The sequence below is a fragment of the Spermophilus citellus genome (genome assembly GCF_964194105.1).
Source record: "Spermophilus citellus genome assembly, chromosome: 7".
NCBI classification, from domain to species: Eukaryota; Metazoa; Chordata; class Mammalia; order Rodentia; family Sciuridae; genus Spermophilus; species Spermophilus citellus.
In genome coordinates this window covers 139,880,454-139,894,373 of record NC_138188.1, presented here as the reverse complement: position 1 = coordinate 139,894,373, position 13,920 = coordinate 139,880,454, and the positions used below count along the sequence as shown (strand labels likewise).

At 30.1% G+C, this 13,920-nt stretch overlaps 1 protein-coding gene across 4 annotated transcripts in view; it reads right to left on the bottom strand.

Moving 5' to 3' along the window:
- Positions 1 to 13,920, bottom strand: part of LOC308653452 (uncharacterized protein) — a 697,023-nt gene that overhangs the window by 160,688 nt on the left and 522,415 nt on the right. For 2 of the 4 annotated variants that reach the window (XR_014023041.1, XR_014023044.1), the window contains one exon: positions 13,132 to 13,236. The exons of 1 other annotated variant lie outside the window; for it this stretch is intronic. The gene's annotated coding sequence lies outside the window, so the exon portion shown is untranslated. Of the gene's footprint in view, positions 1 to 13,131; positions 13,240 to 13,920 lie in introns of all 4 variants that reach the window. One more of the 4 variants, XR_014023043.1, reaches the window with a different exon arrangement.

The window sequence follows — 13,920 nt, the reverse complement described above, 5'->3', positions numbered from 1 at the left end:
AAATGTGCTCCAAAACTTTAAGAATCTTTTAATCTCTAAGGAAATGACCCATGTTGAGAGGGGGCTATCCAGTCAGTCACATTCATTTACTAGGATAATTAAAACAATCATATGATTTTTCATTCAATGTATATTTATTGAGCACCCATCACATGTCATGTCCTACTATGCAACAGAAGCAGGAATTAGGTACCAGATGCATTATCAGGGTAGATTTCAAACACAATATCAGTTGATGACTTTGTTGAATTAGTTACCTTTTCCAACAGGCTCATAAGCAATTAGAGGTATGCTTTTCATTAAAAATTGCTCTAAGATTTGTGCTTTTTAAAAGTAAAGTACATGATTTTTTAAAAAAATATTTGTTTGGTTAATTTAATTTAGCCTATTTTATATTTTTAACATGCTGGTTCATTTCTGTTTAATATTCCCCACCAAGTTATAATCTTCATAGGCACAGCAATACTCACAAATGTGTTTTTAATAAGAGTATAGAAATGTGTATTCACTACCTAGAAGAGAGCTAAAATTTGACTAACAGCTCTGATTTTAATTCTTCCAGAGAGGATGTGTATTACTATAATATATAGACATTCTATCACATTATCTTTTCTTTTCTTGTGTGTCATTGCTATTTCACATCCATCAAAAATGAGTAATGAAATAGATAAATTTTGTAACATTTCCTTTTAAGAGTGTTTGATTTTATTGGTGATCAAAATAAATTTTAAGCCATAAAAGATTAATATATAGAGACTATCCCATACTTTTTGCATTAACTTTTAACACAATTCAATTTAGTCATGCATCACAATGGAATATTATTTTGCATCAATGAGCATCCCAAACTGCAATGAAGAACTAGTTCTACAGGGGAGGAGAACAATATTCCACACATGGAAATTTTCTTTGTGGGGGTTGGGAATTGTTATGGCCATATTCATCAGAATTGCCATTTGCTTTTATATAAGCTAGGCTTTCTTACAAAAAAGACAAGGTAAATCAAGTAAATATCAAATGCATCTTTTTCCTTAAAAATAAAACTTACTGATAAATTATTATTATAGCTAGGAAGTTATTATAGACAGTAAGCCTTATGCAGTTGTAACAGATTATAATTGGTTAAATATTTTGTACTTTATCACTACACGATTATTTAAGACAAAAGAAAGATGTTTCATTCTTTGATTTATTATAGTGAAATATAAATTTATTTTCTCTTACTAATAAATAAAACAATAAATATGAGAATAAATGATCAATGTACTACTTGTTATTCTTTATCAAACAAAAGGATGAAAAAATAGTATTTTCAGAATATAAATGTCAATGTTTCCAAATAATAATACATAAAAGTCAAATATGTTGTTGTTCTTCCCTAGGAATCTTTGTACATTCACCAAAAATAGCCTGAGACTTACAATAAGGTAGATAAGAAAACAATCTCCTGGAACAAAATTCATTTAATATTTATATACAAACATATATATATTAAATATACATTCACATATATTTATATACATATGTGATAGTTTTGCTTCTATCTCTGCAAGCATGCTAGTTCTATGAATTATACTTATTTCTTTATGATCATGGTTTCTTTTTACAGCAGTTGTATTAAAGCATACAAAAAGAATTTTAAAAAAAACAGAAGACTAATAACTAGTATGGTATTTTAAAAATAAAATTCCTTATTTATTATAGCAAAAAAATGACTTGTGTTAACTGAGGAGAAAAAGAAATAATAATGCTTCTCATGAAAAGTTTGAGTCTTTCTTAATAAGGATATGGATATGGAGTTGACATATTCAGTCAAGGATACCTAAATGGAGTTGCTTTAAAAATATCCTGAAGTAATCTACAGTGGTTTCCTTCCTGATCTCTAATTCTGCTGAATTCAGTGTAAATAAACATTTTCTTTTTAAAAATCAGCTTCTTCCTCTAAGTTGACTAAGCTGTGAACCTGACCTTACTACAAAGTGAGATCTGACCTACTCCAACCATTTTCACGGGTCAGTAAAGATCAACTGATGCAAGATGACATGTAGAGTTAAAGATGATAGTACTTTGAAGTCAACTATATTTTCACAAAACCAAAGCTACAGAGAGTAGTAGTATGACAAACAGCTATTTTTCAAATGTCCACATTAGTTTGTTTATTCAGAAGCCTTCAGACATTGCACACATTTAAAAATGTACTTAATAGCTAAGATAAAATTACAGGAAAAAACGCATTTCAGAAAGTGAGTCTTCCCTTCCTATTAGATGCAAATACATCTAATTAGGCAGAAGCACAGCAGTGGAATTTTGTTGTGTCCATTGCATGTTTAAATTGTGAATAGGCCATCTATGAATTCATCTGAGGGGGAAGCTTTACTGCCAGCTGGTGTCAGAAATGAAATAGTTATCAGGCATTGTACGGTTGTCAAAAATAATAGCAAGGTTTAAGCATCATTGACCTTGGCCAAATTTGACTGGTTATTTAAAAACAAAAATACTAGGAAGTGGTGTTACTAGTTTTTAGAAGTAATAGGGTCTTTATAATACAATTCCCAACAAAACTACACAAGCAAATTGCTTACTATTTATTGTTGATAAATTTACAGATTTTAAGGAAATTTTGTAGTATAACAAATGTAAAAATATCAGTTTTAAAAAACATTTTAAGAAATATCATTAAGCATATACTCTTATGTGGGTTGTCGTTATCTGCCAAGATGGAATCTGTGGTCATAAAAGAGTGAAAAAAAAAATTGTGCAAGACATCACTCAATCTTTACTTAACATAGGTTACTAATTATTTCACTGCTTGGGGTACAGGAGTATGATGTCTTCTCTCTTTTAATTTGTGCATTATGTGGAAGTGCTTTGTAAACTATGTTTAACATACCACTTTAATATTATTTATTTCATTTAAAGCAGTTGCTTATTAGCAAGTGTGAATAAAACCCAGATGACAATTCCAGACTGTTTATCAATACAGCCAATTTAATAAACATATTAATTAGCACTTTGGTAATGCACTTGATAGAAGCTAGTAAATAAATTCAGTAGGTGAGCATCTTAAACTAACTCAATAGGTTAAGAGCATCTAAATAACTTAATCTTATTTTTCTACAATAAAGACTTTTTCAGTTTTTATTAGTTATGTTTCTGTTTTCCTAGTGGAGTCAATCATCTTAAATTTGAACATTGTCACATGTACTGTGGTATTGTCTAAAATGTCACAGAATATAGTCTGAAAATTACTTTCTCAGCTCACTCCCATTACTTTACAACAAATCTTTATCCCTATTGTCAAAATATTGGGTCATATATTTTGCTCATATCATAAATGGATTTATAAGGTTAAATATGTTACGATCATTTGAAATTGTTCCATATGAAAGACATCAGGTTAATTATTGTGATTTATAATAGAAAATGTCTGAATTCCAGAAGTTAAAGAAAAATAAGAAATTGACCATTAAGTTAAAAAAATGAATATTTTGACCAACCTATATTTATAGTTACACACATATACTAAATAATGAGAACAAAGAAATGATAGCTAAAAGGTTAATATTTTAAGTAATAATTATTCAATATCTACTTAGAATAACTCATATTAATCCTCTTTTCCAGAAACTATTTCCATTAATAACCCAGAAATACCGACTCTTTACTTTACCTGCTTCAAATATGAACAAATTTTGATTAGCAGAGGCCACAATATCGTATAGCCTGTAGTACTATAATTAAAACAATCATATTTGAATATTTCAACTATTGCAGAGAAAGCAATCATATTTGAATATTTCATTTATTATAGAAAAACAGGATATCATATTTTTGGTACCAGAACTACATTACTACATTTTAAAAATTATGTGTAACAATAACCAGAAACAACCTAAAAATGTAGTAACATAGTAGAATGAATAAATAAATAATGAAATAATCACACAGAGAAATACTACAAAGTAAAAAAAAAGAACCACCTAGTGATATATGCAATATGGAGATTCACAGACAAAATATTCATAAAATAAGCCAGGTAAAATACATATATACTGTGTGATTCTATTTATATGAAAGAAAAAGCTAATAAACTATAATGACAGATGTCAAGTGGGCATGAGTTCTCTGGGATGCTGGAAAATTTTATATTTTGATATTGGAGGTGATTAAACATGTATATGCATATGATCACATATGTACATATGTGTAAAACATTAATCCTACTGCATATTTTAAAATATTTTAAATTTTCTTAGATTCTCTTAAAAAATTCCAAGGATCATCTATAATTTTTCAGAAAGAATGCTAAGTAGGTATTCTTTAAAAATGCATTAAAGAATATAATTATCAGATTATTAGATTATATATTAGAATATATAAAGTCAAAGATGAAATTATAAACTAGGAACTCTTAGCAGTATAGCTTTACAGAAACAATAATTCATTGGCAGGTTTATAATCAATTATATTTAATTGATACATGCAATTGATTTGTATGTAATGATATACATAAATTATAAATAATAGATACACGTGTGTGTGTGTGTGTGTGTGTGTGTGTGTGTGTGTGTGTATTAGTCTTTTCCACGTTGTCAATTAAGGCCCCTTGTGTTATGTTTCTGTACTGATGAACTTATTAAAAAAAAAAAGAGAGAGAATATTTTCTAGCTATCAAAAATGGCTATACAGGACAAAGCACCTTATGTAGAGGAAGGAATGTAAAACTGGAAGGAAGATCTGTGATCAAAGCCATCTCTCTAAGCAAAAACGTTATTATCATGAACAAAAAGGCCAATTGTGGCCCAAATGTCACCATTTTCTCCTGCATAAAATAAGGGAGTTGGAGAAATAACATTCAATGAACACAGTTCTGTGATCAATGAGTCAATGGATGAGTGCTGGAAAAGTGATTTTGAATCAAACTGTTCAACGACCATCAAACTAGCTTGAATTAGAATAGCCAGCATTATGAGAAACAATAACAACAAAATAAGAAATTTACAAGATGTATTTTATGTCATATCCTCATTTATCTTTTAGTTTATTTCTATCAACAGAGGCTAGAAATCTAATTTTTAAAAATAGTCACCAACAACTGGTGTATAACATAGAGTTCAAGTTTCATTTTCTAGAAGCACATGATATGGAAAAATTCTAAATTTTAGAGTAAACACATACCATGGCCTAGTGGGAAGCACCTGTTTCAGAGCAGTTAAGAGCTTCAGGCAGGAGTCTGAGATTTGTTTCTGTGGGATTCCATAATAGAGCACAGCATGGTTGGTGTAGGTGGCCATGGTTAAAATTCACTGAATGTCTCCAATTTTTTTATCTCTTCATCTATAATAATACCTATGCCAACAAAATAAATTTATGCAATTTTATGACAGAGATGTCATCCTCCCATTATGCTATTCCATGGTTATTATTTTGAAACACTGATGTGCCAAGAAACCTCACATTAGAAATGCAGTCCTTGGGATTGGTATGATTACATGACTGGTGTAACTCTACATCATGTACAACCAGAAGAATGGGAAGTTATGCTCCATTTATGTATGATGTGTCAATTGCATTCTACTGTCCTGTATAACTAATTAGAACAAATAAAAAAAAGAAATGCAATACTTGTTCATAGATATTTTTCAAGAAAAAAAACTGCCTATGACCAGAATTGCTTTGTTGGTCACTGGCTCTTGCTTAACTTAGAATAATAAATACTTCAAGAAAACTACCGTATGAAGCGTCTGCAACTCACCTCCATTCTCTACATACTGGTGGTTGATTTCAATATTTTTAGAATCCTTGTTTCTTCAATTGTTAGAAATAGAGAGAAAGGTAAAGAGTCAGATCAAGATAGAAGGGGAGTAGAAGTTGGAGGATTATATTTGACTAGGAATTTAAGAACTTTTACCTAATGTAAGCTCAGAGATTTATCATCATTGATCCACAGTATTTCAATGTCAATTTGCTTTTCTAAGAGTATTAATGATACAGTTTCTAAAACTTGACCTTAGAATATCTTGGATCTCAAGGTCCATGATTATCAAATATGCAGTGCAACAGGTAATAGTACAGGCACCATTAGCCCAAGTCCAAAACCTGAGATAATTAATTACGCACTCTGAGCTTCCCATTGTACAATGAGATACTGTCATCTTCCCCACCTTTCATGGTTGTTTAGAGGTTTAAGTGAGGAGATAGAGGAAACCCTGTGCAGAGAAACTGAACCCATGCATCAGTCTGGCCAAATATAATACTTTCAAGGTCAGGAATCAATCAATTGAGAGAATGTTGTAGATAGGAAAGACAAAGGATTCCATCATCATAGTCATAACCAATGAGTTAGTTTTCTAACTATTTCAAAGGTCAAAAATTTGAATTTCTTTTAGTAATACTCTTAAAGAAGCAGATTATTATTGAAATACTAATGGATTGATTATGATAAATCCCTGGGCTCACATAAGGTAAAAGAGTTTTAATTCCCTGATCCAGTACAGTCTCCCTCTTTCCACTCTCCTCCTTTTATTATTACCATGCCTCCCAGAAGAGTCTTAGGAAAGCTTGATCATTCTTAGCTGCATAGAGAATCTATTTCAAGTCCAAAGAAATTTGGTTCCTTAACCAGATTCTTCATCTTTCACAATCATATTAATGACAATAGTTTGTTGTTATTGGGTGCTTAAGTAGCTTGAAATAGAATCTGTGAATTTAAAAAAAGAAGTTGATTTTCCAGAAATACAGGTTCAAGGTTGCTATGGCTTGTATAAGAGCTCTCCATTTGTTAGTAGTTTGGTCCCCAGAGTGTCACCACTGAGAGGAAGGAGAACCTTCAGAAATTAGGGCTTAATGGGAGGTCCTTAGGTTTTCAGGAATGTACTCTTGGAGGAATTTTGAGATCCCAAGTCCTTCCTCTTTCTCTTACTTTGCTTTCTGATCATGAGGTGAATAAGTTTGTTGTGTGCTCCTGCCCTGACATGCTGCCTTATCACAGGCTCAAAGGAAAGGGAACAGTCAATCATGGACTATAATCTTTAAAACCATAAGCCAAATGACCTTTTGTCCTTATGATTTCATTAATTCAGGTATTTTGTCATAGAGATGGAAATCTGACTAATGCAGTGGTCATTGTTTATAATCTAACCTGCAAAAAGTGTTGACCAGTGTTCCACATTAAAAAAAAAATTACTTACACTTTACTCTTGATGTTTTCCTTAACATTATGTAAAGAAAATATAAAAAGTTCCCTCTCTCAAATGTACAATCACTCACACACACACACCCAAAAAAACACCCCACTTTATGACCATTCACATACATATTCTTTTTCCAACTATATCAGAATAATTTTGTGTGCTATCAGGAAGTATATAATATAAATAGAATAAAGATTGGTTCTATACAAACAATATGAAATTTTATAAACCTATCATAAGTTTTGTTCAGTTATAATTTCCAATATTTCAATGATTCTACTACTACCTAAATAGAAATTGTCTTAGTAATCATAAGCATTAATTCTCTTCATCTGGTAAATCTAGTAATGATATTTCCAATCCAATTTAAAAACCATTAAGATGTAGTGACTCTTAAACCCATTATAATTTAGCTCATTTTTGCAAAATGTAGTTGAGAAGAAAACAGCTGTGCATTTGAACATCTGGAAATTACTTTTAATTGCACTTTTCTCAAGTGAGAAAGGAGACATTCTACCTGCAAAACGTTATTTGTATATCTAAGCCTCACAAGTGCTACTAAACACTTTTGCTTTATATATAATTTCATTTTAGGCTACACAATCTCATCTTATTATCAATACAGAACTCCATGTGTTTTGTGATTTTGACCTTCAGTAGGGTTTTTTATTATTTATTTTATGTTCTTTTAAGTTATACATGACAGTAGAGTATAATTTGACATATTTATACAAATCTGGAGTACATCTTGTTTGAGTAGGTTTTAAGATGGAAAATGGAAATTTTAAGATATTTGATTACTGTTATTTACTAGTTTAAAAGTAGAGAATAAATTTCACAGATAGACAAGCCTCATTCTAAAAGTTGAAAATATTCAAAAAATATTGCATCCATATTTGGAGAACAAATTTCATAGGTAGAGAAGGCTCATTCTGAAAGTTGAAGTATGTAAATAGTATTACATTCACATTTAATGATTTGGATATTGAAAATTAAAATAAACAGTATTAGGAGGTAGCTTAACAGCTTACATTTTATCTAAGACCTATTTATTCAATAAATCAGTCCTTGATCTTGAATCAGGAATATTGAACTACTGATTACTAAAATCAATTACTGCCTTCTAGTAGCAAATTCAGTTTCCAAATTAAATTTGTTGGCATGAAAATATGTCAATAGAAAATGGTATCAGTCTGTAAATATTCTGAACTGATTATAACTGTTTTGTCTGCCAAAAGTACAACTCATTCTTTGTTTCTATATCACCGTTGATTCATTTCCTGACAACTGAAGATGTTTTAGAAGTAGCTAAGTCACACATCAGTAAGAATTTCTTATGTACTTTTCAAATGTTCAGCTACCTTAATGTATATTAAATTGGCTATTGATTAAAATAAACAAACAAACAAACAAAAAACCTCTGTAGAGAATATTTTTGAGTGGAACCTAGGAATAGAGAAGAAAGAATATGAGATCAGGTTAGAAAGCCATAGCATAGGCAATAGTATATACCCCAAATTTTGAAAAACTGCTGTACCATCAAAGTCCTCACATCTAGATTACTTAATGAAGAAAGTAATTGAAAATCGTTACTTTAATGCTTTTAGGGCTTGGGACATAGCTCAGTGGTTGAGCACTTGCCTAGCATGCAGCAGGCATGACAAAAGAAAAAGAAAAAAAAAAAGAATGTTTTTAAAAAGTAATTTGTGAGTAACCTGTCAAGTATAATCTGAATAAAAGAAAAACCAATCTCTCAATTTGGATTGCAGAACAACTGCTTCTATCATTGTTTAAATATTTTTGACACAGCATGTATATTGACATATACAAAAAACACAATTTATTAACTCACAAGTAGAATAGGCATATTCTACAATTTTTAGCAACGTGACCTTTCATACACAACTGTCCATTCTTCAGGAAAGTGCCCAGTTTAAGGCAAAATGAAAAACTAATTATCTTTGTTAAGGCTGAGTTAGCTTGGTTATTATGCTGATTTGTCCAACTGAATGAGCTGACCTACCCAAACCATGATTTTTTTAAAAAAAATCATTATACATAAAAGAACACTGCTTCTGCCAAAGAAATCCCATCACAGAGCCTCCAGTGAACAAGAATGAGTGTGTTCTGCTGTGACTTCTCTTTTCCTGTAGAAATATCTGGGATTAGTGATATGGAGCACCGAAACAAGACAGGGATTTAAATAAGGAAAATGACTGTAGGTACCTGAAACACCATGGAGCCTACAGACTGGACCAACATCATCTCTTTGCCACTTTCCCTGCAGTTCTTCATGAAGAGTAAATGAAAGCCTATCTCAGAGCCCAAAGTATATCTTTCCAGTGTGTTGTTTATGTAGGATACCAAGTTGCAATTAGTTGCTATAAAAATACACCATGCAATTAATCTCAATCTTATTCTCTATTTTAGCTTTAAAACTGAAGTCCACAGAAATCCCATATATTCCTCACATTTATATAAAATTCAACTAAAACAATCCACTCCTTTCATTATCTTTGAAAATAGTAAAGAAGTAGGTGGTCTTGTGAAAGAAAAAAATTTTGGAAATATTTTCAGACATTCTCCCTGTATATACTGACCTCGTATCAGTGAGAAAAATGGAAAGTAAGACACTGACTGCTTGGTTTCACACTAGTTTTAAAGAGATGTTAGGTAATATTTCAATAATTGCAATGTAGAGACAATGATAGATTTAGAAAATATTCATTTTTAAGCAAATTGAAAACTCAATTTTTTTCTAAAAGTAAATAAATCTTTAAACTCAATAATAATCAAATATTTAGAATCACTCCACCAACATGTCAATGACCTCTAATTTATGTCAAATAATCTAGTGCTTTAAATTATCCAAATCATCAGATTTGTTAAAATTGTTTCTCATTGATTCATATATTGACTTTCAATAAGAAACTTAAAGTTTTTTCCAGACTAATATGAAATAAGAATAAATTTAGAGGCAATCATCAGACTTTTTATCTTAATGTTCGCAAGACAGATGTCTCAGAAACATAGGTCAACAAATACTCCTGAACACATAAATAAAGAAAAGGAAAAAAAATCTTATAGCATGAAAAAGAGGACCTTTGCAGATCTCTTTATCTTGAGAGAAGAGTATGTAGCATGTCAGAAATCATCATTGTTTAAATATATAATAGGTGAGGTTACTTGTAAAATGAACTCTACCATGTTTAAAAATGCTATTAATCAGCAATATTTACTTTATGATAATTTAAAATTAAACCAATCTAAAGTAAAAAGAAATTGCAACAAGTGAAAATCAATCCTTCTTTATTTGAAACAGACTTAAAATCAGAGAACATTCTTTGCATTCAATAGTGATTATTTTTAAATCAAGGCACATTTTAAAAATTATTTGGCTGTTTAATCTATAGTCATATATTAGCTGCTTGGAAATATGTCTGTTGTTTACCCAATAAAAGAATAAAATTCGATAGTTAATGCTATAGGGAAAGTCTGATAAATCCTATAAATATTCAATTAATGCTCTAATGTTTTAGGATTTATTGTACTAATGAACTGACAAAATGTTACTATCAGGAGTTTATGCAAAATGCATTACCTTTTTTATTTTAGTCATACTTTCTCTAAAACAACAAAGGTTGGCATCTTAACATGCTTTTCTTATCTGCTTCTGTTACTGCAAATCCAAGATCATCTTGCCCATACTAATCTTTTATGGCCGAGGTCACTGAAGTTGTGCCAAAATTCAATAATGATGTTCAATCTAATGTAGCAATGCACTTATCTCATTGCTGGAATGTAGACCATTTAGAGCAAAGCACTTCATTGAAATGATGAAATGCTCACCTAAAATGCCCTCTTGTAAACATTTCTCACACATTAAAAATTGTAGATAAAATACTGCAGTGTTAAAGCTTGCTCTTCAACACAGAATAAAAGTTGATAATTATTTAATGCCTCTTTTAATTGGGGGAAAGAAAGTATTTTATGTGCCTGATGTATAATTGAAGGAAACAAAAAACCCTCTCACATTAAAAAACGATAAAGGTCCTTAATTTAAATTGACAACCACAAATGAATTTAACTTTTTCTGAGAGTGAACTTTACACATTGTAAAATGGTATCAGTTTTAAAAAAGAAAATGAGAAAAATAATGAATGAAAAATTATTTTACTCTTCACAAATACGAAAAATTCAACAAACATTAAAATTTTTTTTGAGCAAATCCGTTTCTGAATATTAGTCTTAAAAATGTTAACAGAGAAAATGTAATCAGGAAAACTAGCTGATAATTCAGACAAAAGCCTACACTATGGAAATACTCAGTTACAACTCATGGGCCCAGCAAATGAAAGTAACTTTGTTAGCTATTACAATACAGAATTTAACTTAAATTGTTCTCAATGCTTACTTAATTCTACCTCAAATAAAAAATATTTTCAGTAATCATGTATGCAATTGTTTTTCTGAACCCACAAACTAATATATAAATGTGTTCTAAGAAAGCTCTATTTTTAGTTGCATTTACTTTGCTATGGCCTGTAATTAACAATAATAACAACAAAAACCTATAATTTTCAGTTGAAATATTTCTCAATAAATTTTAGAGAAATATTCTGCAGTTTCAAGTGCTAAGTAAAATGACTGATTCAAAGTAATCAAAAATAAAATCAGAATTGGAGCGAAAATTAGGAAGGAAATAGAATTCAAAATAATTTTTAGGTGCGAATTGTGCTAAATAAAACAAACTATCTTATTTTTCCTGCACCTGTTTCATGATACTAAATGTAAAGTGTTTTGTTTTTATTCCAGATATTGAAATATCTACCTATGTTAACATCTTTTTAATTAAAACAAAGATTATATTAGGTGAGAATTCAACTGTGAACTCACAAAGAGAACCTACCCAGGTAAATTTCTATACATAGCCATTCATAACTTCTATGGATTTTAATATTGACCAATATGATAATTTCAAATACTCCTTGCCTCAATCCAACTAATAGCAAGTTGTATTCAGTATCATAATTCTGTCAACTTTACTATAAAAATTTATATATGTAATTAAATTATGAATTTATGTACACACATTTAAATTGACCTGAAGGGAATCACGATGCATTTTCTACACATAAAGTTAATTTTCAGTTTGTTCTATTACTCATATTAGCAATATTTTCATATACAGTGATAAATATATTATAAACATACCTGTTAAGGTAGGTTTCTCTTAAAGGATAATACATTTGGCTTTCAACAATATTTTAAAGAGAAACATGACTAATTTTAAGTAAAAGATAAAGTTGTACTCTAGATTATAATAGGCACATAAGGCTGAATTCGTATTTAGGGTAATCATAAGAGGATTTCTTTAAAAAGAACAGAGCAACTGGATTTTACTTTTCTACTTTTACCCTGCAGTGTACTTATGTTTAATGTGTAAAGATATTGCTAAAAATAGCTATATAAAACACAAAGTTGTTAATATCTAATTACTATAATATTTCATTGCAACTTTTGAATTTAACTCTTCAAACACTGGAGTATAAAATAATGTATTTATTTACTTGACAAAATTCAGTTACAGTAGTATCAAAGTTAGCAATAGTTTCAAAAATTAGGTGTAAGTGACTTTGAACTTCAGAATTTCTTTCATGAAAAATCATTATTTTATCGCAAGACGGTAAATATAATTATTTGAAGTTATTCGCTCAGGTTCACATACCAAACATTTCTATTAAAACATTTGTTAGAAATAATATCAAGGAGTTAACTATTTTTTAAACAAAGGTTAACTTTTTTTTTTCAAATCTCAAAACGCCATGACATTTCAACATAAACAGAAACTCCATATAAGAAAATGTTAAGCTTAATTGTGCGCACAAAGAAACTTCTAGAAAACTTCATTACTTACTGTTCACTGAGTATTACTTACAGAGATTAACAGTTTTAAGAATTCATCTGTTATTTATCCCGAAGTGTTTTGAAAAACCTTTTCACACTGTATGCTTCTCAATGAGATGATCACCCCTACTCTGGTCTGCTGAGAAAAACAAAAAATCGATGAATCTTCTTCTTTAAGACTGTTCTTGTTCTAATGTAATTTAGATGGCAACAAGCAAGGAATTCATAATGATAAAAGCAACAATGTGAGAAAAAAATTTTAAATGCTTGTTTCATATTTACTGTATAAAGTCATTTTGACATGCCTACACAACTGGTTGTGGCAGCTTTCAGACATGATTTCTAATCCAAAAAAAAAAAAAAAAAATTCTCCAGGTTCTTTAGAGAAAGCTTGCTGCTGGGAAGTTGATTTTGGCCAAGAGCCAAAATCATGTGCAAAGGGGCCTCATTACAGATTCATGGCAGCCTTCAGCACTAACAAAAAATGTGACCCAACAAGCTACATCAGCGACTAAAATTAAAAAGTAAGAGACAAAGACAACTTGCTTAATATTCCTTCTAAAGCAACATTAAACTTTTTTTGGTAATTAAACCCTTGTTAGTCTAATGCAGTGTTCCTCTGTCCTTAAATGATTGTACAATTACTCTTTAAAACTTGTTAATTTCCCTTCTAAGTAACACTTTCTTTCTGTGACAGTTCACAAAGATTTCGCTATATAATAAAACTCTATGTGCACTGTAATCGGTTGAACAGCAGAAAGCAGAATCGTAAAAATGCAGACTACAGTGTTCCTTTAAGACTTAAACAAACAAACAAAAA